General features: G+C 37.3%; 1 protein-coding gene and 1 non-coding gene across 2 annotated transcripts in view; one reads left to right on the top strand and one right to left on the bottom strand.

The window, feature by feature from the left end:
• The window catches only part of GPC5 (glypican 5), a 908,679-nt gene that overhangs the window by 464,291 nt on the left and 417,801 nt on the right, over positions 1 to 26,587 (top strand). The gene's annotated exons all lie outside the window — the stretch shown is intronic.
• Positions 7,969 to 8,040, bottom strand: TRNAC-GCA. Its single transcript has one exon. It is a non-coding gene; the product is annotated as a tRNA-Cys (tRNA).

The following is a 26,587-nucleotide window of genomic DNA, read 5'->3' as shown; positions in this document are numbered from 1 at the left end:
GCAGATGACACCACCCTTATGGCAGAAAGTGAAGAGGAACTCAAAAGCCTCTTGATGAAAGTGAAAGTGGAGAGTGAAAATGTTGGATTAAAGCTCAACATTCAGAAGACGAAGATTTTGGCATCTGGTCCCATCACTTCATGGCAAATATATGGGGAAACAGTGGAAACAATGTCAGACTTTATTTTTCTGGGCTCCAAAATCACTGCAGATGGTGACTGCAGCCATGAAATTAAAAGACGCTTACTCCTTGGAAGAAAAGTTATGACCAACCTAGATAGCACATTCAAAAGCAGAGATTTTACTTTGCCAACAAAGGTCTGTCTAGTCAAGGCTATGATTTTTCCAGTGGTCATGTATGGATGTGTGAGTTGGACTGTGAAGAAAGCTGAGTGCTGAAAAATTGATGCTTTTGAACTGTGGTGTTGGAGAAGACTCTTAGGAGTCCCTTTGACTGCAAGGAGATCCAACCGGTCCATTCTGAAGGAGATCAGCCCTAGGATTTCTTTGGAAGGAATGACGCTAAAGCTGAAACTCCAGTACTTTGGCCTCCTCATGTGAAGAGTTGACTCATTGGAAAAGACTCTGATGCTGGGAGGGATTGGGAGCAGGAAGAGAAGGGGACAACAGAGGATAAGACAGCTGGATGGAATCACTGACTCAATGGACGTGAGTCTGAGTGAACTCCGGGAGTTGGTGATGGACAGGGAAGCCTGGCGTGCTGCAATTCATGGGGTCGCAAAGAGTCGGACACAACTGAACGACTGAACTGAACTTAATGGAAATATATCTCCTTAAAAGATTTGTTCATAATTATTCATATTATCATTATTTAAGATTGCCAAAAATGGAAAAGTACATATATCCATGAAGAACAAAAAGAATAAACAAATTTTGGTGTAGGTATACAATGAACTCTATACACTAATACAAAGGAATAAACTGCTGATACATGCAACATATCTGAATCTCAAAATATTATACCTAGTGAATTAAGACAGGACCAGGAGTACCTACTATAAGATGTCATTTTTATGAAGTGTTTGAAAGAGCAATATGATCTAATGGTGAAAACACCAGAACACTAGTGCTTGGTGGAAAGTGGGCAAGTGAACTTTCTAGAGTGGTGGTAATGTTCTATATCTTGATAGGAGTATGAATTATGGGAGTTTATGTTTGCTAAAACTCACAGAATGATACATGTAAAATTTGTGCATTTCACTGTATGTAACCAGTAGTCAAAGTCCCCTACCCCATTACACTCATGATCAGTAACTATAAACAAATATTGAACAAAATTAGTATGATTTATCTGTTGGTAGTGCCATGTGTTAGCAATTTTAGAAACATTTTCTGATATTTTAGGATTGATTAAATAAAAAATACATTGAGGATAATGGGAGCCAGTTCCCAGCTGTTATATATTGTAATACTAATGTGATACTACTAAAATGACCTTTGTTTTGTTGTATTGAATTTAAGATTATAAATGTTATTTCATGGCTTTTCAATATAGATAGATGAACAGATACATTCATGATACTTAGGTAGACACACACATACATACAGTGTCTAGCACTGTTGAATGTGTAGAAGCCATATCACATCAATATCAATTACTGTATCTATTGCCAAATTCTCCAGTCAAGGTAACCAGAGATCCTTGGGGAAATGGAGGATTCCAGAGTCTGGACAGTGAAAGTAAGGATAAGCTTAGAATATCTTATAAAGTTGTTGTTCTTTAGTCACTAAGTCATGTCTGACTCTTTTGTGACTCCATGGACTCTAACCCAGCAGGCTCCTCCGTCCATGGGATTTCCCAGGCAACACTTTCCCTGTGTTAGAAGATGTGTAAAGAATTTCTTAAATAATAATAGGGACATATTAACAGCAGCCAGGATCCAGATTGAAGAGGCTCCAAATGGACAAATCTAGCATAAATAGAATATCAGAAACAAAAATGTACAGTAAAAGATAAAATTTGTTTAATAAAATGAGAATCCATGAATCCAAACTGATATAAATGCATAAATGAATGGATACATAGGTAAGAATGAATGACTCTCTCTTGAAGTAGAATGTTGTTGTATACTCACTAAGTCGTATCTGACTCTTTTGTGACCCCATGAACTGTAAGGCTCCTCTGTCAATGGAATTTCTTAAGCAAACATACTGGAGTACATAGCCATTTCTATCTCCATGGGATCTTCCCAGCCCAGTGATCAAACTCACATCTGTTACATTGACAGGCAGATTCCTTACTACTGAGCAACAAGGAAAGCCCTGCAACAAAATGTCAACAGATAAATGCTGACTAAATGAAGAGATTAGAAAATCACTATTTTGTAGCTATCAGAGTAATAATTAAGTCAAGAATTATCAGTTTTTGCTAAAAGTAGTAGGTAAGGTTTTGATGAGAAGCATCATATTGACATAGTGTCAGACTTCTAATTACATAATAAACAAATGTGAGTTTTACTGGATAAATACAAAGTAAAACACTTCAATCCAATCATCAACATTATTATTATCAACACTGGAATAAAGTGACATCATGTGCCTCCTGATGTACCTAAGTGAATGAGAGTATTAGTCACTCAGTCATGTCCTACTCTTTGCGACCCCATGGCCTGTATCCTGCCAGGCTCCTGTGTCCATGGACTTTTCCAGGCAAGAATACTGGAGTGGGTAGCCATTTTCTTTTCTAGGGTATCTTCCCAACCCAGGAATCGAACCCAGGTCTCCTGCATTGCAGGCGGATTCTCTACCATCAGAACCACCTAGGAAGCCCAAGAGGTGCACATATGACTTCTCTAACATTCTTGCCATAAGGACATTTCTCTAACCATAATAAAATAACAGTTAAACTCAACTTGAGGGGGATTCTAGAAACACTGCCTTCCAGATCAAAGTGGACTAAAGAGATATGGCAGCTAAATACAAACTTCTGGATTCCATTCTGGACTGGGGACAAAGGCAAGATATGAAAAAGTCACTGGGACAGAGTTATATATTAATGTTAAGTGTCCTGGTTTTGAGCATCATTGTGCAGTTAAATTAGAAAATTATCTTGTTTTTAGGAAATATATACTAAAGTGTGTGTATGTGGGAGACAGAATGAGAATCAAAAATCAGATGGAGCTAAATGTAAATAATCACTGTATCTTGTTTAAAAAGTATACTAGAAAGTTTGTATGTTTTCTATACATTTGAAATACTATTGAAAGAAATAGTTAAAAAATAAAAACACACACAACTAAATTTCTTCATTACCATTTACATCCCATTGGTTCTGTTTCTTCCTGAGTATTAGTCCCAACAATTTGAATATATATATACTATATATATATATATAGTATATATATATATATATACACACACACACACTTATATACTGGCCTTTTAAGACAAATAAAGAATTATGTTAAGGAGAAAATTAGCTAAAATCTATTATAGCAGAGGAAATAAGACTTTGATCATATAAATGTTTTAGATTCCTCCGGCACAACATTAACTAATGCTTTAACCTACTATAGTTATACTGCTTTGTAGTTTAAAGATTAAAACAAAGGCATTTGAAGTGATGGCAGGGAAGTGGTGGTGGGGAAGCCAGATGGAAAGAAATGCTAATTGCTAAAAGTATACTTAAATATTGAATGTTAATATATGCTCATTAGAAAAGTTTTGATCAAGTAAATACTCCTTTAATGTTATAAAGGAGTACTCTTTTAATGTTGTAATTTGAAAATATTGAATGATGATATTGTTATATGGGAAATTGATATTATTACTGATAGGGATATAAGAAATTGATGTTATTACTACATTTTTATTACTACATCAACATCAGAGAAGTTATTTCTCCAGAAATCATTATTTTTTATACAGTTCAGCTCTATCCTTTTCACTTAAATCTTTTAGTTTTCATTCCCTACCGGTTTACATTAAATTTATGAATATTTAATTCATTTGTAGTATAGCAAATTTTCTTGTGCTATTTCTGAAACAGAAGCTTGCATTTTGATATGGTGCCATTGCAGATTTATTTATGGACATACATGCAAAAATATTCTCCCCCAGTTATATACCTTTATATTACTGTTAATTAATTTCTTATTCTGAATGATTCACAAGTCATTTCTTTTTGATATAACAAATGTATTTATAAAAGTGTGGTGCTCTTAATCATTAATTACAACACTTTAGTTTAATCTTATGGTAAATTTTATTGTGTTTTTAAATATCACTCAATATATTTGAGGCTTATGTTATATTAGAAAAGACTCTTGTGTTCATAATGCCACCATATTTCTATTCACACTCTAGACTCTTTAGGGACTGGGACAAAATATTTATATTCCAACTATTTTATTTACCACTTAAAATATTTTTATTAATCTCAAATAAAAAAGAAAGCTGCTTCCTTAATAGTTGCATTGTTTGGTTTCCGGGAATAATTTCACACATATTTTGCAAACTGGGATAGTTTGGCAGTTTGAAATAATTGAAGGCTTGTTAATAGTTACATCAGAAATTAGGGCTATTGTATATGATAATTTGACATTTGAAGTAAAATATATGTATTTCTCTTACTCCTGAGGCAAATTTAAGATTTCCTTGTTTGTATCTGTCATGAATTTCTAAGAAATAAAATGACTGAATAAAATTACTATTTGTTAGAAATCCCGGTTTTAAAAGAAGGTTTTTGTCAAGATCCCATTCTACAGAAAAGCAAAATTAACCCAAAATGTCTTGATCTGATTGCCTTTCATGTGGGAGACTCAATTATGATTCTATTCTTGGGAATCAGGAAAGTTATTCCCTGAATGACAATACAGGTCAAGATCACCTTTCTGCTTGTTAAAGAAGATGCTCATCCAGAGACCTTTAGCTTAATGACCCAGCTTCTTCTGCATAAGTTACGGTCTGGGACCTCAGTGGGAACTTTTGAAGCTTCATTAGCCTTTTAGACCACAGGGGAAAAATTAAATTAACAAAAAAGGAAGAGAAAGAAACAAAATCTCCAGTCAATGATCCCAAAGAGACCCTAGCCAACAAAGTGTGTTGACTTTCTTGCTTTACTTAGCTGTGGAACACTGCATTGAGTTGTGTCTTGTTAAATTTGTGTAATTTCTTCTGCCATTTAACTTTTGCACCTGTCTGAATCAGTTCAACAGTGTTTCATATTAATAACTTTTGTATAGTTAGAGAATTATTATGCCATCCTCATCACACCCTAAAGTAGATTCACCTTTGCTGCAAAGTGGAGGCTGGCTCTAATCAGATGAGCAGGCGGTCAGGGATTATGAGTCAGACTCTCAAGAGAGAAGTGAGAGACAAAGTTACGAATTTGAATGTCACAGTGAGAGGTGAGAAAACAACATGGTTGAGGTCACCCAGGGAGAGTGTGTAGAATCAGAAATCCAGAAAGCCAAAGATATGACCTCCGAATCTCCAAAGCAGAGCAGCAGGAGCTGTAGGAGGTGAACCTGGAGAGAATAATGTGCTGAAACTAAGAGAGAGCACGTGTATCAGTGAAGTGACAAACACAGCAGAGAGACCAATCATCAGGTATAGTTAGTGTTCTTTTGGCAATTAGAAGATTCAGTGGATATTGTAAATAAGTATTTTGGCGCTAATCTGTCGATTAAACTGAAGAGACACGAGCTGAAGGATAAAGGGGAACTTGGATTTTTAAAAAGATTTTTTAAATCAATTTTAGGTTCACAGCAAAATTAAGAGGCCTGTGTAGGGACTTCCCTTCTGTCCTTTTTCACTTGCAGAGCTTCCCTCATTATCAGTGTGCCACCCATACCCCACCACCGTTTGTTACGGCCAATGAACTTACATTGATGCATCATAATCACGCAAAGCCCAGAGGTTACCGTAGGGGTTCACAGTTGGTAGTGTGCATTTTATGTGTTTGAAATCTGTACAATGACAAGAATCCTTCTGCACAGCTTCATTCAGAGTAGTTTCACTGCCCTAAAAATCCTCTGTGCTCCACCCATTCATTCCAACCCTGGCCATACCTTCTGACAACCACTGATCTTTTTACTGTCCATTTTACTTTTTCCAGAGTGTCACATAGTTGGCATCACAAAATACACAACCTTTTCAGATGGGCTTCTTAGTAATATACATTTATGATTCCTTCATGTGTTTCCATGGCTAGAGCGCTCATTTCTTTTTAGCGGTGAAGATATTCCTTGCTTGTATGTGCCATAGTTTATCAGTACATCTACTGAAGGACATCTTGGTAGCTTCCGGGTTCTGGGAATTATGAATAAAGCTGCTATAAACATCCTAGTGCAGGTTTTGTGTTGGAGAAGGCAATGGCACCCCACTCCAATATTCTTGCCTGGAAAATCCCATGGGCGGAGGAGCCTGGTAGGCTGCAATCCGTGGGGTTGCAAAGAGTCGGACGCGACTGAGTGACTTCACTTTCACTTTTCACTTTCATGCATTGGAGAAGGAAATGGCAACCCACTCCAGTGTTCTTGCCTGGAGAATCCCAGGGATGGGGGAGCCTGGTGGGCTGCTGTCTATGGGGTCGCACAGAGTCGGACACGACTGAAGTGACTTAGCAGTAGCAGCAGCAGGTTATGTGTGGATATTAGTTTTCAACTTTTAAGGGGAAGTTCCGAGGGTTGTGATTGCTAGATCAAATGGCAAGTGTATGTTTAATTTTGTAAGAAAAGTCAAACTGTCTTTGAAAGAGGCTGAACTATTTTGCATTCCAACAAGCAATATCTGAGAGTTCTTCTGGCTCCACATCCGCACACCACTGGGCATTGTCATTGCTCCTGATTTTGGCCATTTTAATGGGCCTGTGAAAAGTGTTAGTCACTCAGTCATACCTGACTCTTTGTGACCCCATGGACTGCAGCCTGCCAGTCTCTTCTGTCCATGGAATTCTCCAGACAAGAATACTGGAGTGGGTAGCCGTTCCTTTCTCCAGGGGATCTTCCCGATCAAGGGATTAAACTCAGGTCTCCTGCATTGCAGGCAGATTCTTTACCATCTGAGCCAATAAATAATAATTTAACAAATAGTTGTCCTTATAGTCTGGTGGACTTTTATTTCAAGAATTGTGCTGTGAAAGAAAAGTAAGAAATGGGAAGGTAAAAAAGGTTGGATTCAGCTAATATACAATGGAATGCCTTCTTTGTTGTTAACATTTTGAAATTTTAACTTTCAAAACCTGGCAATTAATAACAATGGGAAAATGTGATAGATAACCACTGCCCAAGCTTTCGTAATGCCCCCTACCATCCCAGCTGTTCTGACACTGCACAGGAGCTTAGTAACTATCTCAGGGTCCAGGAACTAAAAGGGACTCTTAGTTCAATGGGAACCACAAGCCCTGATTCAAACTTTTGTATAACTGATGCTGTGTGTGTGTGTGTTCTCAGTCATGTCTGACTCTGCAGCCCTAGGGACTGTAGCCTGCTCCTCTGTCCGTGGGATTTTCCAGGCAAGAATACTGGAGTGGTTTTCAATTTTCTTCTCCAGGGGACTTCCCGACCCAGGGATTGAACCTGGGTCTCCTATGTCTCCTACATTGGCAGGCAGATTCTTTACCCCTGAGCCACCTAGGAAGCCCCCATACTGATTATTAAATAATTTTTATAACATACCAGGAGAGTGACATTAGGTCAAAGGAGCTTGATTTTTGTGTGTTGTTGTTTGTTTGCCTTATTTTTAAGAAAAGAGAGACTAATGCTTATTTATAGATCAGGAAGGTTTGCATGGTGATATAATTGATAAAATTAGAGATAGTGTGGGAAAGGAATCCAGGGTGCACAGAAGTAGATGCAGTCTTTGGGTGAGGGAAGAAAGTGAAATCGCTCAGTCTTGTCCAACTCTTTGCGACCCCGTGGACTGTAACCTACCAGGCTCCTCCATCCGTGGGATTCTCCAGGCAAGAATACTGGAGTGGGTTGCCATTTCCTTCTCCAGGGGATCTTCCCAACCCAGGGATTGAACCTGGGTCTCCTGCCTTGCAGGCAGACGCTTTAACCTCTGAGCCACCAGGGAAGCCCTTTGGGTGAGGAAGTGATAATCATTCCTCTGGGATGGAGGAAAAGACAGAGTGAATATGGATACTTTTTTTACAATGGAAGATAAAAAGATGAAGACTTTCCTAGTCAGGGGAGCTTTATTTTCTGTGTAGACTGAGAAACAGTGTCATCACTATCAGTGGCAGTGAGTCAAGAAACTTGAGGAGGTTGGAGTCATTTTATGTCAGGCTCTTTCCCCAGGCCTCCTAGCCCTGTTTAGGTTTGGAGCTCAGGACACAATTCTGGTATGTGATTCATTCTCTTAATTTTTGAAAATGTGTCTCAATAGCAGTCATGCTAACAGCAAGGAATATAACACCTCCCCATGTTTCCATGCTCCTACATACATACATACTCATAATAAGGTTTTTGTTAGTGATAATATTTACAAAAATAAATTATATACTTACTACCTACACTCAACTATTTTTCTCACTCTTCACCATGTTGAAGTTTTTCAGTAGCTGATGTGTAAATAGTCTGCTAATTATTTTTAGTAATTGTGTAGTATTTGATATTACTTGGAAAGTATTTAATTATATTTTGGCTTTAACCAAATTGATTCAGTCAATATCTTCTAAATAAACACTTCTGAAGGTTTCTGTTTTTGTTTTTTGCCCCACAGTGTGGTGAATAACAGCATCAGTTCAGTTCAGTTCAGTCTCTCAATCATGCCCAACACTTTGCAACCCCAGTGACTGCAGCACACCAGGCTTCCCTGTCCATCACCAACTCCCAGGGCTTACTCAAACTCATGTCCATGAAGTCAGTGATGCCATCCAACCATCTCATCCTCTCATCCCCTTCTCCTCCCGCCTTCAATTTTTCCCAGCATCAGGGTCTTTTCTAATTAGTCAATCTTCGCATCAGGTAGCCAAAGTATTGGAGCTTCAGCTTTAGGATCAGTCCTTTCGATGAATATTCAGGACTGATTTCCTTTAGGATTGATTGGTTTGATCTCCTTGCAGTCCAAGGAACTCTCAGGAGTCTTCTCCAACACCACAGTTCAAAAGCATCAATTCTTCAGCATTCAGCTTTCTTTATGGTCCAACTCACATCCATACACGACTACTGGAGAACTATAGTTTTGACTAGACAGACCTTTGTTGGCAAAGAAACGTCTATGTTTTTTAATATGCTGTCTAGGTTGGCCATAGCTTTTCTTCCAAGGAACAAGTGTCTTTCAATTTCATGGCTGCAGTCACCATCTGTAGTGATTTTGGAGCCCAAGAAAATTAAGTCTCTCACTGTTTTCATTGCTTCCCCATCTATTTGCCATGAAGTGATGGGACCCAATGCCATGATCTTGATTTTTTGCATGTTGAGTTTTAAGCCAGCTTTTTCATTCTCCTCTTTCACCTTCATCAAGAGGCTCTTCAGTTCCTCTTCACTTTCTGCCATAAGGGTGGTGTCATCTACATATCTGAGGTTATTGCAATTTCTCCTGACAATCTTGATTCCAGCTTGTGCTTCATCCAGCCCAGAATTTTGCATGATGTACTCTGCATAGAAGTTAAATAAGCAGAGTGACAATATAGAGCCTTGACGTACTTCTTTCGCAATTTGGAACCAGTCCTTTTTCCCATGTCCAGTTCTAACTGTTGCTTCTTGACCTGCATAGAGATTTCTTAAGAGTCAGGTTTTCTGGTATTCCCATCTCTTTGAGAATTTTCCCCAGTTTGTTGTGATCCACACAGTCAAAGGCTTTACCATAATCAATAAGGCATAAGTAGATTTTTTTTTCTGGAACTCTCTTGCTTTTTCTATATTCCAACGGAAGTTGGCAATTTGATCTCTGGTTCCTCTGCCTTTTCTAAATCCAGCTTGAATATCTGAAAGTTCTTGGTTCATGTACGGTTGAATCCTCACTTGGAGAATTGAGAATTTTGAATGGTCCACAGAGAACTTCTATAGGGATTGCTCAGGTTTTTATATTTACATTTATAATGGTTTAAGTTTTTGTATTTTAATACATTCTTTTCCAAAGGGTTCTGGCAATTTTCACCCCCACTGACAATCTGTTTCCCATTTCTTTGTGTCTACATCAGCCCTGAACGTTATTACTGGACTCTTTTGTGGGGGTGGGTAGAATGTGGGGATATACTACCTTTTTGTTTACATGTGATTGAAAGTTGATAAAAATTTATTAAATATTAACAAGTGAATTTTTTTTCAAGTCTCCTGACTCTAAAGAAAATGAGTTGGTTTAAATAATCCTTCATCATTCTTCCGGTGCTTCAGGAAGATAGTTCAGTTTTTCTGTTTAGAAACTACCACATACACATTAGCCTACTGAACTGGTCTGGACTGAAATTAGAATTTCAGAAATGTTTGAATGCATGATTATTTCACCCCATAGTTTTGGAATCTGTACCAAAACTGTCTATGCTTTGTTTTCCTGGACACTTAAAATTTCTGCCAGTTTGTTAAGATGTGTTTATGAGACAGTGAGAGAGTTATGTCATCAAAGGGAGTGGCTGTGATTTCTTTTGAGATGGTATGTATTTTATGTCATCAGGAAGAGTCTCAGAATTTGCTGAAAGTTCACACACAATTCAATGACAATGAATAAAATTTAATTTAGAGATTATGGTAATCAAGACCCTCTATCATGGTCTGGAATTTGTTTTTTATAATTTTCTCCTTCTAGATTCTTCTTTCCTTATGTGCTAGCAATAGTAAATTATTCATAATTCCTGAGATCTGCCATCACTTACATTTATTTTTTATAATAAGTCAAAACATTTTATTGAATTAGAATTCATTTCCCACATTTCTGCCTGAGAATATCATATTCAACTGACAGGATTCAACTCAAAGGCAATTCTTTACTGAAGAGTTTCCCAACTTAAAAAAAAAAGTCCCACTTTTGTCAATTAAATACTATATTTTATTTTATCACTATAGTTGCACATTGCTGTCTCCTTTGCTAGGTTTTAAGAGTTTGAGATTAGAGACTTTGTTTTAGTCGTCTTTTTATTTAGCAACTATTTGTATTATTTGACATTTTGCTCAATGCATCACACATAGGAGATACTCAATAACATTGAATGAAAGAGTGTGGAATTGATGGAATAGGCTAGCTAAAAGCTTCCCTGTTGGCTCAGAGGTTAAAGCGTCTGCCTGCAATGTGGGAGACCTGGGTTCGATCCCTGGGTCGGGAAGATCCCCTGGAGAAGGAAATGGCAACCCACTCCAGTACTCTTGCCTGGAGAATCCCATGGACGGAGGAGCCTGGAGGGCTACAGTCCATGGGGTCGCAAAGAGTCAGACATGACTGAGCGACTTCACTTTCAAACCAGATTAGGGAAGGTGCCACTGTCAGAGTCCACTGTGGGTTATAAACCCTGGGAACACTTCAGGATATAATGGGGCTTGCACTGGGTCAGAACAGCCTTTCATTAAACACTCCGAGAATAAAACAGACTAACAGATTACACAAACAGAATGTGGGACTACAAGCAAAACTGCCCTTGTTTGTTCTTCTCTCTTGAGATTAATGACATTTGACCATGTGATTTCATACTTACAGTGTATTATATAGTCAAACCATCCTGTACACTTCCTTTGGAGGAAATGTATCTAACGTGATAACTTCTAATGCCTGTCACATAATGATTTATATAGTCTTATTTTATGATTTTAGAAAGCATATTTAGATGCGATAAGTATTGACCAGTATTCAAGTATCCATTTTAAATACTTGGAATATGTTTGTGAATTAAGAGTAACTATTCTATTGGTTAGAAAAATTTCTGCTGGTAATAGCTATTTGAGTCCAGAGAAATCTGCTTCATTTTTAATTCTCTGGTAGCATACTCTCTTTTATAAGTTCTTTCATCCTATAAGTGTAGATAAATCCCTAAGAACCAGAAAAATGTGATCATAATATTTTGAACTGATTAGTATCTACTACTTCTTGAACTGTAAAATATATATATATTTTATTTTTAAAGAAATGTGAAAGCTACCCTCTGCAGATGCTAATCCATACAGAACAATCCATAGATGAATTCAGAAGGAGCCTGGAGGGAAGAGCTTTCTCACACAGACAGATGAATTAGGATACTTAGCTGACAGGGTCATCACTACATTTCTTATCAGAAAAATGGATTTCTACTGCAGGGATGGAAAATATTAAAAAATTCTCAAGTAGGCTGTAGCATTCAATGAATCATGTCATAAATTGAATGGGAAGAGACTCTGAGCATGTCTTGCAGAATATGGAGTGAGAAAGGGCTAGATAAAGAAAAATACCTATGCCAGCCAAGAGAGCTTTGGGGCTTAAGGTAGAAAATTGAATAGTTACATTAAAGTGTATGCTTCAGTAGCATTCTACATAAAAAATTCATCTGTTTTTCAAAGTAATATACTGTGCTAAATGTCTTGTATGTCACCTGAATTACTTTGCCCCACTTAAAGATTATGGATAGAAATGCTGTCATTGTAGAAGCAGTCACTTTTAAGAAGATGGCCAATGCATAATACTAATGGTATTTACCTTTTGCAGAAATAACCTGAAAGGCATTGAATTTATACTGGTAATTTAGAACAACTTAGAAAGCCTAAGGAAGGAAAGCAAGAAGGTAGGAGGGAAAGTTAATGAACTTTCTTAAGTAGAATAAGCATAAGTAGAACCAACAAACTACATCAGTGAATTTTAGAGCCTATCTGCAAACTGAGGTTCTATTTAATTTGTCCAGATACATGATCTTTGGGGGATATTATACTGTCAGCTGGATTTAGTGATTCATACCAAGTTTGAATCTTAGTATGAACATAAGAACATAAAAGTTCTTATGAACATAAAAATTCTCTCCTAAGAACATAAAAGTTTGCTTGTGCTAAGAAAGATCAACCATTCTGAAGGTGTGTTTGAATTCTGATTCTCTTTTCTACTCCATGTACACTTAACCTTGTTTTGTGTAAGAATTCTGACACTTTGATTTTTGTACATACCATGCATCTCTAAGCCTTACAAATATCAGATTACATTCCAAGACTCAAAAGGGTTTCTTTTCTACTTTAGACATACTTAGGTTTAGAGCAAAGGAATGTTAACCTATTTAGAAATAAAGAATTCAGTTAACATTTATCTAGTTGTTGGTATCATCCACATATCTGAGCTCATTGATGTTTCTCCTGGTGAAGAAGAGCCAAAAAGCCTCTTGATGAAAGTGATAGGGGAAAGTGAAAAACCTGGCTGAAAACTCGGCATTCAAAAAACTAAGATCATGTTGTCCGGACCCATCACTTCATGGCAAGTAGAAGCAGAAAAAGTAGAAGCAATGGCAGATATTTCTTTCCTTGGGCTTCAAAATCACTGCAGATTGTTACTGCTGTGATGAAATTAAAAGATGTTTGCTCCTTGGAAGGAAAACTATGACAAACCTAGACAGCATATTAAAAAGCAGACACATCACTTTGCCAACAAAGATCCGTATAGTCAAAGCTGTGGTTTTTCTGGTAGTCATGTGTGAATGTGATAGTTGGACCATAAAGAAGGCTGAGAGCTGAAGAAATTATGCTTTCAAATTGTGGTGCTGGAGAAGACTCCTGAGAGTTCCTTGGACTGCAAAGAGGTCAAACCAGTCAATCCTAAAGCAATCAACCCTGAATATTCATTGAGAGGACTGATGCTGAAGCTGAAGCTCCAATACTTTGGCCACCTGTTGCAAAGGGCTGACTCATTGTGAAAGACCCTGATGCTGGGAAAGAATGAAGTCAAAAGGAGAAGGCAGAGTATTAGATGGCTAGATGGCATCACTGACTCAATAGATGTGAATTTGAGCAAACTCCTGAAGATAGTGAACGACAGGGGAGCCTGGTATGCTGCAGTGCATGGGTTCTCAAAGAGTGGTACACAACTTAGTGACTGAACAAAAACAACAAAAATTGATGGTATAAAAGGAAATAAAGTGGAAGTAACGAGTAGAAGAATAAAAACAGTTTATTTCAAAAGTTCATCATTTATAAATATTTTCTTAAGTGTATAAAATTTCTGTGATTTGAATTATAATGCTGTCAATAGAGAATGCTGATTTTTTTAAAAAAGAAAACTCTTGAGCTATTTTTGACTTGTAAAAATGGTATTTATTTTATATTCTCAGGGCTTCCCTGATGGCCTAGATGTCTGATAAAGAATCCACCTGCAATGTGGGAGACCTGGGTTCAATCCCTGGGTTGGGAAGATCCCCTCGAGGAGGGTATGGCAACCCACTCCAGTATTCTCGCCTGGAGAATCCCCATGGACAGTAGAGCCTGGTGGGCTACAGTCCATGGGGTCTCAAAGAGTCGGATATGGTTGAGCGACTAAGCACATATTCTCAGTGACAGCCTGTATTTTAATTTGATGAGTATTGCTCAAGATTTTTAAAATCTGAGTTGAGGCTAGTATTAAAAGCGTTGAGATATGAGCTTTAAAATTGGAATTATCTTTAATGGACTCCTCTAAACCCCTGAACATGTAAAGAGATCGATATAACACGAATTTCACAATCTTGTGTCAACTATGCTTTTCTATTGATAGCCATGTTAATTTGCCTGACAGTATTTCAGTGACTTTTATTTTGGATGTTTATTATCCTGTTTTTCTTTTTATATTTTTAAGATTTCTTTGAATAGGAAACATAAATCTGCTAAAGTCATGATTGCTGATTGATTGTGTAGTTCACAATTTTAGAATTGAGTTCCAACATTTATTGTGCAACTATTTTATGTAAAGCCCTGTGCTACCACCCAGGATAAACATAAAAAATGATGATTAATGATCCTCATGTTTCCAAGTATTTACAGTTAGCTTTCTAGGAAGAATAAATACATACACAAATAGGCCAGCATGTCCAGCCTTAATAATGAACATATAAAAATGTGTTCATATACATTTTGGGGTTCAGGAGGGAGGGAGGCAGAATGAACTGGTTGAAATACTGAATAAAAGGTAAACCACTGGAATTTAGCCATATAGGGAGCTACATGAGCTAGTGTGTGAAGAGGCAGGGGCATTACAGGAAGAGAGAGAGAGATGACCATAGCCACTGAAACGTGCAGATATGTGAGGTGTTTTTGGTATGGCAAATAGACTGGTACTGATAGACCATGGGGTTTCTGAGGGAAGTTGGCAGAAAATGGGACAAAGAGATAATTTAAAATTTCATATAAAAATGTGGAGATCTGCAAAATTCTTAAATAAAAAGTGATAGAATCAACACAATTTTAAAAAAACAACGGTAGTGTCTGTATGAAGCATATGTGGCTGGCCCAGCATATTGAGGGAAGGGAGACACATTTAGATGTAGCTGAAATAATTTTTGGTGGAAGATAAACTTTCCAGATGCAATATTTACAAAGAAGAAAACAACTGAAAAAAAATATACAGTTCCTAATGCCATGACTGGGTGACTGATGATATGAGAGGAAAAGAAGAAGATAAAAAATTAAAGATGAATGAAATCAAGATTTCAAGCTTTGGTGGCTTCAGGGAGGGCGATGACTTCCATAGGTAAGGGACAGAGAAAGGTGATCCATTTTAGGGGGAGAATACTCTTTTAGGCATGGGAAATCACATTTAGAGGTTGTGTGTGTGTATGTGTGTGTGTGCTCAGTCGCTCAGTCGTGTCCGACTCGTTGGACTGAAGCCTGCCAGGCTTTTCTGTCCATGGAATTTTCCACATAAGAGTACTGGAGTGCATTGCCATTTCCTACTCTAGGGGATGTTCCCAACCCAGGGATCTAACTGGTGTCTCCTGAGTCACTTGCATTGGCAGGCACATTCTTTACCACTGAGCCACCTGGGAAGACCACTTAGAGAGTTTTACATTTATCTTGAAGTTACATTTATATTGAAGCCCCATGGTAGATTTTATCAGGAGTAAGATGTAAAGTATAAGAGAATGAGACATAGGGTCTAATAAAACACAGGGAGAAAGAATGAAAGGAACTCACTGAAAGCCATGAATAAATCTTATTTTAATTATTTTGGAAAAAAAAGAATTTCAAGAAGGGCAGTGGCAATCAACAATTTTGAAAGTTACATAGAGTCTTAGAAGGATGGAGATTGAGAAGAGGATCTGGATTTGAGAGGCAGATTACCTGTGATCTTTGTTTAAGACCAGGTTCCCTGGAAGTTGAGATTCTAGTGTGTGTAATTTATTGAGAGAATGTTCTCTGAGGAAACTTCTGAAGTTATCAGAGAATCAGGATAGGGAAAGGAGTAAGGATAGGGAAAAATGTGCATGGAATCTAGCTTCAGCTTAATTCCGGGGAGAGCTCTAGAGAATGGATGGCACTAGAGTCTTGAGACAATGCCCCGGGCCTTTTTAGCCCTACATCAATCAGCCACTGGTACAGTCCAATCCTGGAGAGGCCAGTGTTTACAAGCAGGAGGGTTCTTTCAACCAAGGGCACTCTTCCAGAAAAGTGTGTCTTCATGACGGCGCAGCAGCCGCAGCAGGACCCTGACCTGGGATGGTGCACAATGCACACAATATCTTCCACAGTCTTAAAGGGAGCAGTCTCCTTTGAGCTGTGGATACAGCCTCTAGACTGCAGTAATTTGAGAAATGAAACCAAGGGGGCACAATAACTAAAAGGGAAAATAATCTGTTTGTGTTTTTAAGATCTAAGAAGACTTGGTTATTTTTGAGAGACCAAGAGTAAACTAGGGAGAAAGGACTATGGTTCCTATCAGGGCAAATATAAATTGTAATCAAAATTGCCATGAACTTGGACAACTCAACTTGGAAAGTTGAGTTTCTTTTAATTGACCACTAGCTGTTTGTCAACAGAGTAACTGGTAATAGGGTGACATGAAAATTTTGTTGTTGTAGTTATTTTTTGTTTCGTTTTCTTTTTATTTTAATAGGATAGGTTTAGAACTGTGGTAAATTTTTAACCGTCTCTCTGGAGAGAATGAAAAAGCCCTGATTTGTAGCATTTGTCAATTTCTGTAGTATAAAGGTGTAAATACTCTTACTATGGCCAATTTTAAGCTACTAATGTGACCTCAAGTGGATTACAAAAGTCCTGAAAATGTAGCAATCACTTCTGTTTCAGAATAACCTTTGATTACTGTGTTAACTTTCAAATTAACCTTAGTGAGAAAAAAGTTAAGGATTCTTTTATTGAAACTCTTGCCTTTAATTTTGAAAAACATTGCAATAGTTCATCTCTGAGAAAAATGGAGAACATAGGATTTATTCATAAACCCAAACATGAGATAAAACTGTTATTTTTTGGTGACTCTGACAATTAGTATACAATGATCTTCCACACAAAAGAATGCTAGTAATAAACTCATGGATTCTATTTCTGTGACGCTATAATTGATGTCTTTAATGTTTGACCTTTGAGAATTTTTTTGTGTGTTTCTTTGTGTTAAATCAGGGAAGCTTATTTGTTGGTTTCTAATATCACATCTCAGCACAGAATTTTTAGGTATTTTTAAACTGTGAAAATTATTAAGATTTTGTTTTGTTTTGTTTTTTAAGTCATTTAATCTTAATGAGTAAATTCAATTTTTCCTCAAACAAGAAGGCACAGATAAAAGTCCTTTGCTCTTCTTCTGAAAGTCTATACTGCCTGCAAGGTTTTAATAAGAAAGGAACTATTCCATCAGCAGACTACAAAGTATTAATAAAAATAATAAACATTATTAACGTGTTTGAGTGCTTTTCCTATATTTTCTAACTTGATGTTATAACAGTCCTGTAAGGAGATATTGTAATTATTCTCCTTTAAGGAATAAAACTTGGTTAAAATTCAAGATTTTTCATTTGTAAGATGAACGATTTTAAGAGAATATTTAAATTCTGTAAGTTTCTGTTTTTTTTAATCAGTAAAATGGAGACAATAGTGCATACCCCACAGCAGTTTGTTAGATGGTAGCTAAATTACATCATGTTTAATAAGACTTTAACTGGAGCATTCATCACCATCATTACATCAGTCTGCATTATCTGTCCCTGTTGACTGAGTGAGGCATGGTGGACAGTTAAATCTATGTACGATTAAATGAGCATGTAGAAAACTGTCTTCCTTCTACACAGAAGGATTTGTGGGGCTCCCTGTACATTCCATGGAAAGTACACATGTGGTTGTGTGTATTAATACTTTAACATTACATAATTCCCAGTCTTTCCTTGACATGCACATGCAATTAATTAAATCATATAAACAAACCAAATTCTAATATCATTAGATTTATTTCATAACCTCTCAAGTTATAGCCACATGTTCCATGTTTTATTTTGATGACTAAAACATCATCTATTGAACCATATTGGTAATGCACTGAATACTAATGTCTGGGCTTTCCAGGTGATTAGTGCTCAGATGCACAGTCCTTTCCAACTCTTTGCAACCTCATGGACCATAGTTCACCAGGCTTCTCTGTCTAGAGCGAATTTCCAAACCGTCCTCCAAGGGATCTTCCCAACCGGGGATCGAAGTCACATCTCTTATGTTTCCAGCGTTGGCAGGCGGATGCTTTACCATTAGCACCCACATTCAGTCCATATTGGGAAGACCCCCTGGAGGAGGAAATGGCACCACGTTTCAGTATTCTTGCTTGGAGAATCCCACAGACAGAAGAGTCTTGTGGGGCTACGCTCCATAGGGTCCCACAGAGTTGAACACTGAGCAACTGAGTCTGCACAAATGCCAAGTTCACCTAAAGCAACAATTTCAAGTTGTTGGGCTTTATTGAAAGTTTCACTCTCATTAGTCATGTGTTTAGTAAATTAGTTTTTAGTCACTCAGTTGTGTCTGACTCTTTGCAACCCCGTGGACTGTAGTCTGCCAGCTCCTCTGTCCCTGAGGATTTACCAGGCAAGAACACTGGAGTGGGTTGCCATGCTCTTCTCCAGGGTATCTTCCCAACCCAGGGACTGAACTCACATCTGCATTGGCAGGTGGGTTCTTTACCACTGAGCCACCAGGGAAGCCCTTAGTAAATTAGTACTTAGATGTACACTTGTAAAAACACTGAGTGTGATGTTCAAGTAATAACTTTTGGAATAAGTAAAACAGCTTTTGGACCCTTGTATCTTTTATGAAGTGTAAGTTCACAGAATGAAGTACCTGGATGTTTACGTTTCCGCATTCATTGACTTTTGAATGGCTCTTTACTGAGGACAAAATGGAGAGCCAAGCATAATTTCTAAGCCCTTGAACACTTCTGCAAGTGTGGTCAACTGTTTTTTTCTCCTCTAAAATTAAAAAAAAAAAAAAAAAAAAAAACAATGACTATGGGGATCAAAGAGGTTTTTGAGAAAATGGAGAATATTAATGGAAAAATGTATTTGTTGTTGTTCAGTCACTAAGTTGTGTCCAACTGTTTGTGACCCTATGGATTATAGCCTGCCAGGCTCCTCTGTCCATGGGATTCTTGGCCAAGGATAGTGTAGTGGGTTGCTATGTCCTCCTCCAGGGGATCTTCCCAACCCAGGGATCTAACTCACCTCTCTTACATCTTTTGCATTGGCTAGACTTTCCTGGGCTTCCCTGATGTCTTAGAGGGTAAAGCTTCTGCCCACAATGTGGGAAACCTGGGTCCAATCCCTGGGTTGGGAAGATCCCCTGGAGAAGCAAATGGCAACCTACTCCGGTATTCTTGCCTGGAAAATCCCATGGATGGAGAAGCCTGATAGGCTACAGTTCATGGGGTCACAAAGAGTCGGACACTACTAAGTGACTTCACTTTCACTTTCTTTCAGGCTTCCCTAAATTAGAGAAAATGTTAAAGAGTTGACTGAGTTCAGTTCAATGAAAGGATATATGCTTTATTATAATTTTGTGCGGTTGAAATTGGTATGAACGTATGGTTGATAATTAGCAATATAATTACTATAAGTATTAATAGCAACTCTTTAAAAACATTTCTGGTGGCAGTTAAATAGGTTTCTGCATGACATTTTTATGTGCATGCATATACATAAACACTTAGAATAGATTATTGCCTTTACAGTAAGGAAGTCATAGATTAATGGAGAAAAATGCTCTATTCAAGGAGAAACTATATACCATTTGACAGGGTCTCTGTGCTTTGACTGTTGCGAACTCGTAAGTTGGTACAAACATAATTGCAGTTTTGGACTGTGAATTTTAGATCAATATAACCAGGTTCAAACACATCTTTATTAATCAAAATAGGAAGCATTACAGTTTAAAAAATTACAATTTTGCCAATGAGAAATAAATTTGTTTATTCCTGTAGTGTAAAAATCCATGCCTTGGGATTCGATGAACTATTGGAAAGCATTTTCTCCCTCTTGATGGTTGTGGAAGCAGTTTCTCTGCAAAACGTTGTTGAGATGCTTGAAGAAGTGGTTGTCAGTTGGTGAGAGGTCAGGTGAATATGGTGGATGAGGCAAAACTTCATAGCCCAATTTGCTAAACTTTTGAAGAGGCGGTTGTGTGATGTGCTGTAGGGGATTATCAAGAAGAATTGAGCCCTTTCTGTTGACCAATGCTGGCTGCAGGTGTTGCAGTTTTGGGTGCATCTCATTGATTTGCTGAGCAGACTTAGATGTAATGGTTTCTGTGGGGTTCAAAAAGCTGTAGTGGATCTGACCGGCAGGAGACCACCAGTGACCACGACCTTTGGTGCAAGTTTGGCTTTGGGAAGTGCTTTAGAGCTTCTTCTAGGTCCAACCACTGAGCTGATCATCTGCAGTTGTTGTATAAAACCCACTTTTTTGTTGTACATCACAATCCAATCAAGAAATGCTTTATTGTTTTTGGGTAGAATAAGAGAAGATATCACTTCAAAATCACATTTTTTAAAATTTTTGGTCAGCTCACAAGGCACCCACTTATTGAGCTTTTTCACCTTTCCAATTTGTTTCAAATGCTGAACGACTATAGGATGGTTAATGTCGAGTTCTTTGGCAACTTCTCATGTATTTATAAGATCAGCTTCAGTTACTTTCCTCAATTGGTCATTGTCAAATTTTGATGTCTGGCCACTGTGCTACTCATCTTCAAATCTCTCATCTCCTTTGCAAAACTTCTTGAACCAGCTCTACACTCTACATTCATTAGCAGTTCCTGGGCTAAAGTGTTGATGTTGCAAGTTGTCTCCACAGCTTTACAACCCATTTTCAGCTTGAATAAGAAAATTGCTTGAATTTGCTTTTGGTCTAACATCAGTTCCAATGTCTGAAATTCATAAAAAATATACAATGAGTAGTAAGCCATTAGCCAAAAAAACCCTAAAAATAAAGTGAGAAATGTGCATTATAATGATATATAACATAACCACATTTCTTTAAGAATGAATTCCAAAATCAATTCACAGAGTTCAACAATGCAAAACTGCAATTACTTTTGCACCAACCTAATATGTTCCTAGTTTACTATTCAGAAGGGGAAAATATTCTTTTCCATAAGACTTGATGCAATACTTCTGCTTTGGTTTCAAATTTCAAACTGAAAAAAAAGTTGGTAACATCAAAGGAATAATGGAAAATATTTTCCTTGGTTAAAACAAATTTTATAAATATAAAAGGAGGAAGATAAGGGAATATTTAGAACTAGTGTTACAATTTTAAAAATTCTCATAATCTTGTTGGTAATATAATTGGAAATTACATATTTTGGCTTAATTTGCTCTGAGATTTTTCTTTTAAAATAAAGACATGTTGGCAGTAAATTTTATCTCATTTTCAAAATAAATGCCCTTTACTGATCATAGGACTGATTGTTTAATAAAATGTTTATTCTTTATAAACTTGTAGTAGAAAATATAGTTTTGGAGGCTATACTCTTCCTATCAGTTTTGAGAACATTATTCTAGTTGAGTAAAACACTTTTTGTATTTAGGTATAGAAGTAGCATTCTAAAGTATTCCTACAGTCAGAGTTACCAGTGTTTTTCTGTCTAACTTTCCAATCCCTCTATAGAGATACCATCTTCTTTGACAAGACTGCTTTGGAAAGGAGAGTGAGTAAAATTTGCAATTCATTGTCAGTGTACAACACTATAGATTATTAATTTGTAGGATTAATAATCCTACAGACACTTGCAAAATTGTGTATGTGTTTGTGTGTATGCATATATATATGTATATTTATATATAGATACAAAGCCTTCCAGTGTTTTTCATATCTAGCCATGTCCTATGTTCAAACAATTATTTTGTTGAACCTTAATAGATAAAATCATGAATGCTTCTGTATTCTGTTTGAATTATTGGAGGAGGTCTGGAGCATTACCTGTTTATCTGCCCTCTAACATATAGCTCTGAGTATCTATAAAGCATAGTTTGAAAATTATTGCCTTAAATCAAAGAAACAAAATGCCAGTTTCTAATAGTAGAATTTCAGGCATTTTCAATTAATATCTTTTAATAAAGGGAAAACTCCAAAAATCACAGAGTCTATAACATTTTTTATGTTTAATATCAGCTGTGATACATGTATCAAGAAGGGGTGGTTGTTTTTATTTAATTGCTTCTCAAATATACATGAATTGGTATCATATAGTTATGGAATATTAGAGCTGAAAGTGATTAGAACATCAAGTCATTCATGCCTTCAATTTAAAGATGAGGAAAATGAGGGACAAAATTTAAAGAGATTTGCTCAAAGTCTAATGAGGTAGGGACAAAGATGAGTTAGGAATTTAGATTTGTTTGTTCTCTCTTCCAATATGCCAAGCTGGACATTTAATTATGTATTGTTATTGCTTTCCATCTTACAACAGAGGTGTTTCAGCTCAGTATTTGAAATATACAATACAAATAACCTGTAGGGATAACATATTCAAACATTAGCAATGCAATATAAATATCATATTGACTACAAATCCCTCACTTTCTCTTCTATGCTTTTAGTTTTGCTGCTGCTGCTGCTAAGTCGCTTCCGTGTCCGACTCTATGCGACCCCATAGACGGCAGCCCACCAGGCTCCCCCGTCCCTGGGATTCTCCAGGCAAGAATACTGGAGTGGGTTGCTATTTCCTTCTCCAATGCAGGAAAGTGAAAAGTGAAAGTGAAGTCGCTCAGTCGTGTCCGACTCCCAGCGACCCCATGGACTGCAGCCGACCAGGCCCCTCCATCCATGGGACTCTCCAGGCAGGAGTACTGGAGTGCGGTGCCATTGCCTTCTCCGTTGCTTTTAGTTTTAAATCTACCTTAATACGGGGCTTCCTAGGTGGCGCTAGTGGTAAGGAACCTGACTGCCAATTCAGGAGACGCAGGAGGCCCAGGTTCAATCCCTGGGTCAGGAAAATCACAAGGAGGGGGAAATGGCAACCCCCTCCTCTTGCCTGGGAAATCCCACGAACTGAGGAACCTGGTGGGCTACAGTTCATGGGTCACAGAGTCAGATACGCCTTAGCAACTGAGCATGAACACAAGCCTTTATTCTGTAGAACAATCGTGGGCAATTTTACCCCTCAGGTGTCAGTCTTCAATATCTGGAGCCATTTTTGTTTGTCATAACAAAGAATTTTCCAGTTCAAAATGTCAAGTGTGCCAAGGTTGGTAAGCTTACTGTAGGGGATTTAATGTCGCCCTCTGCAACATCTAAATGTAATGAATGACATGTTTCCTGTATTAGTTAAAAACAAGCCTGATCTTCCCTATCATACTGCATTTCAAACTTTAAGGTTGTCCCTGCCTTACAGTATTTCATGTTTTGGTGAAGAGTTTAAAATGTTCTCATCTTTATTTTATAGAATTTGATCCTCTTTCCTTTTGTTCTAAGTTTTTTTGTTTGTCTGTTTAAGTCTAACTTAAGAATGCCAATGCTTTTCCTTTTTGACTTTTCAAGTTCCATTTGTTTGATATATCTCCAGATAATAGAAAAATCTGACTGTTGTATTTTAGCTGTAGTTCCACTGTAGGTCTGCACTAGAGTAAAGTTGTATTTTCTGTTTTTGTGTCTTCCTGTATTTATTTATTTGCCTTTTAGTTTCTATACTTATTAATGTTTGCACAATTGAAAAAATTATTGAGTCCAGGGAATATAAGCTAAATACCTACCTGCCCTTTTGGGGCTTAGTCTTATGGAGAATATACATAAATAAGCTTATACATAAAATGTGATATGATGATAAAGAATGCATGAATTCCATGAATGCTATGAATGCATGTAATAGTGACATGTAACCCAGGCTTCGGCCATCAGGAAAATGACATTTGAGCTGAGACCTGATGAATGAAGTGGGGAAAAGTACTGTTTCTGGCAAAGGAAACAATATGTTCCAGATAATGCCCCATCGGATTTAAAATGCATTTATGAAATAATGTAGAGCTTGGAGAACTCATTTCATATGTATCCACTCATTAACAAACATTTATGGAATGCCTACTCCAGGACTGACACTGTTCTCAGCATCAGGAGAATAGCACTGAACAAAGCGACTGAAGGATCTGCCCTTGTGTAGCTGACATCCTAGTGTGGTGGTTTATTAGTATTATTTTTTTTATATATAGGTTACATTTCATTAACATGGTTCTCCCTTGAATGCTGTATAAATCTGTAGGCCGAGCAATGGTAAATTAATGGAATATACTTTAAAAATCATGAAAATAATGCTAAGTTGTTAATTTGAGAAACACTACATATTTATTCAAGAAAGTTCAATATCCAGTTTCTAATTCCTCAAGCTGTCCTTTGGTATTTCTTTTTCTCTTGGAATACAAGAGTTGTTGTAGATGAGATTTTCCCTTCTGGAGAGGCTTTATTCTTTTTTTCAGTTAAAGTATTGTAATTGATTTGGCAGATATATTGATCAAAAATACTTACAGAAGGAACATTTTATAAAGAAGCATAGAATTTAAAGTACCGTTTAGAAAAGTGATTCCCTGCTATTATACTATGGGCTTCCCCAGTGGCTCAGCGGTAAAGAATCTACCTGCAATGCAGGAATTGCAGGAGATGCAAGTTTGATTCCTGGGTCGGAAAGATCTCACAGAAGAGGACATCAGAACCCACTCCAGTGTTGTTGCCTGGGGAATCCCATGGGCAGAGGAGCAGGCTACAGCTGATAGGGTCACAAAGAGTTGGACAGGACTGAAGCAACTCAGCATGCACACACACTCTTATACTAAGACCTACTGAAAGACTACACAGGCATTGCATTATGAAGAGACTAACAGTGACTTCCACTGGGCTCAATATGGCTAAAGAATTAACAGAGAATAAGTAAGTCGTATCCTGTAACCAACTGCATTCATAGAAAATTTAAGGAATTTCTATAGATATAATCAAGTATTTGTATTATTTTTTACCACACCTCTATATGGTGAATATTTTCCAACAACAACATTCATGAAGTCAACTTTTAAATATAAAAAGATTTTATAATTCTTTGAAACCATATTACAAGTGTCCTCATTTCAGCTTAGTCATGTTAGAATAAAAATGAAGTCGTTCAAGAAAGCTTAGACTAGAGATAGCTGTTTCGAGGTCATAACGTTTTATTGGATACAATCAGAAAATGTGGTGTGGTTGGCAAACCCTACATTGGATTTTGAAATTACTGTGCTACCAGTGTGTTCCAATCAATGAGAATCTTTCAGCCATGAACTTTTATTGATTTGTATTCCTCAGAGTAACATAAATAGCTTTCCTTAAGTCTTCCAATTTCACTATCGTCTTTTTTTTTTCCTGAAATCTCTGCTGTTAGAAGGTTTATTTATGCACTTACTTTTTGCTTTCCAATTCCTCCACTGCTTGAGCCAAGAATGGGTGTCAGTGTTCTATATCAAGTAGGAAAAATAGTTACAGGGTAACTAATTAAATTTTTCCATGAACTAATAATTAAATTATACTATTAATAGTTTAACAGGAAGAATACATTTAGCTTTTAAACTAGAAATAAAGAGTTCCAAAGAATAGCAAGAAGAGATAAGAAAGCCTTCTTCAGCGATCAATGCAAAGAAACAGAGGAAAACATCAGAATGGGAAAGACTAGAGATCTCCTCAAGAAAATCAGAGATACCAAAGGAACATTTCATGCAAAGATGGGCTCGATAAAGGACAGAAATGGTATGGACCTAACAGAAGCAGAAGATATTAAAAAGAGATGGTAAGAATACACAGAAGAACTGTACAAAAAAGAGCTTCACGACCCAGATAATCACGATGGTGTGATCACGTGACCTAGAGCCAGACATCCTGGAATGTGAAGTCAAGTGGGCCTTAGAAAGCATCTCTACGAACAAAGCTAGTGGAGGTGATAGAATTCCAGTTGAGCTATTCCAAATCCTGAAAGATGATGCTGTGAAAGTGCTGCACTCAATATGCCAGCAAGTTTGGAAAACTCAGCAGTGGCCACAGGACTGGAAAAGGTCAGTTTTCATTCCAATCCCAAAGAAAGGCAATGCCAAAGAATGCTCACACTACCGCGCAATTGAACTCATCTCACACGCTAGTAAAGTAATGTTCAAAATTCTCCAAGCCAGGCTTCAGCAATATGTGAACCATGAACTTCCTGATGTGCAAGCTGGTTTTAGAAAAGGCAGAGGAACCAGAGATCAAATTGCCAACATCTGCTGGATCATCGAAAAAGCAAGA

Source organism: Bison bison, unplaced genomic scaffold (assembly GCF_000754665.1).
Source record: "Bison bison bison isolate TAMUID 2011002044 unplaced genomic scaffold, Bison_UMD1.0 scf7180017864347, whole genome shotgun sequence".
Classification (NCBI taxonomy): Eukaryota; Metazoa; Chordata; class Mammalia; order Artiodactyla; family Bovidae; genus Bison; species Bison bison.
The sequence above is the reverse complement of the archived record's forward strand: the minus strand, read 5'-3'. Positions and strand labels throughout refer to the sequence as shown.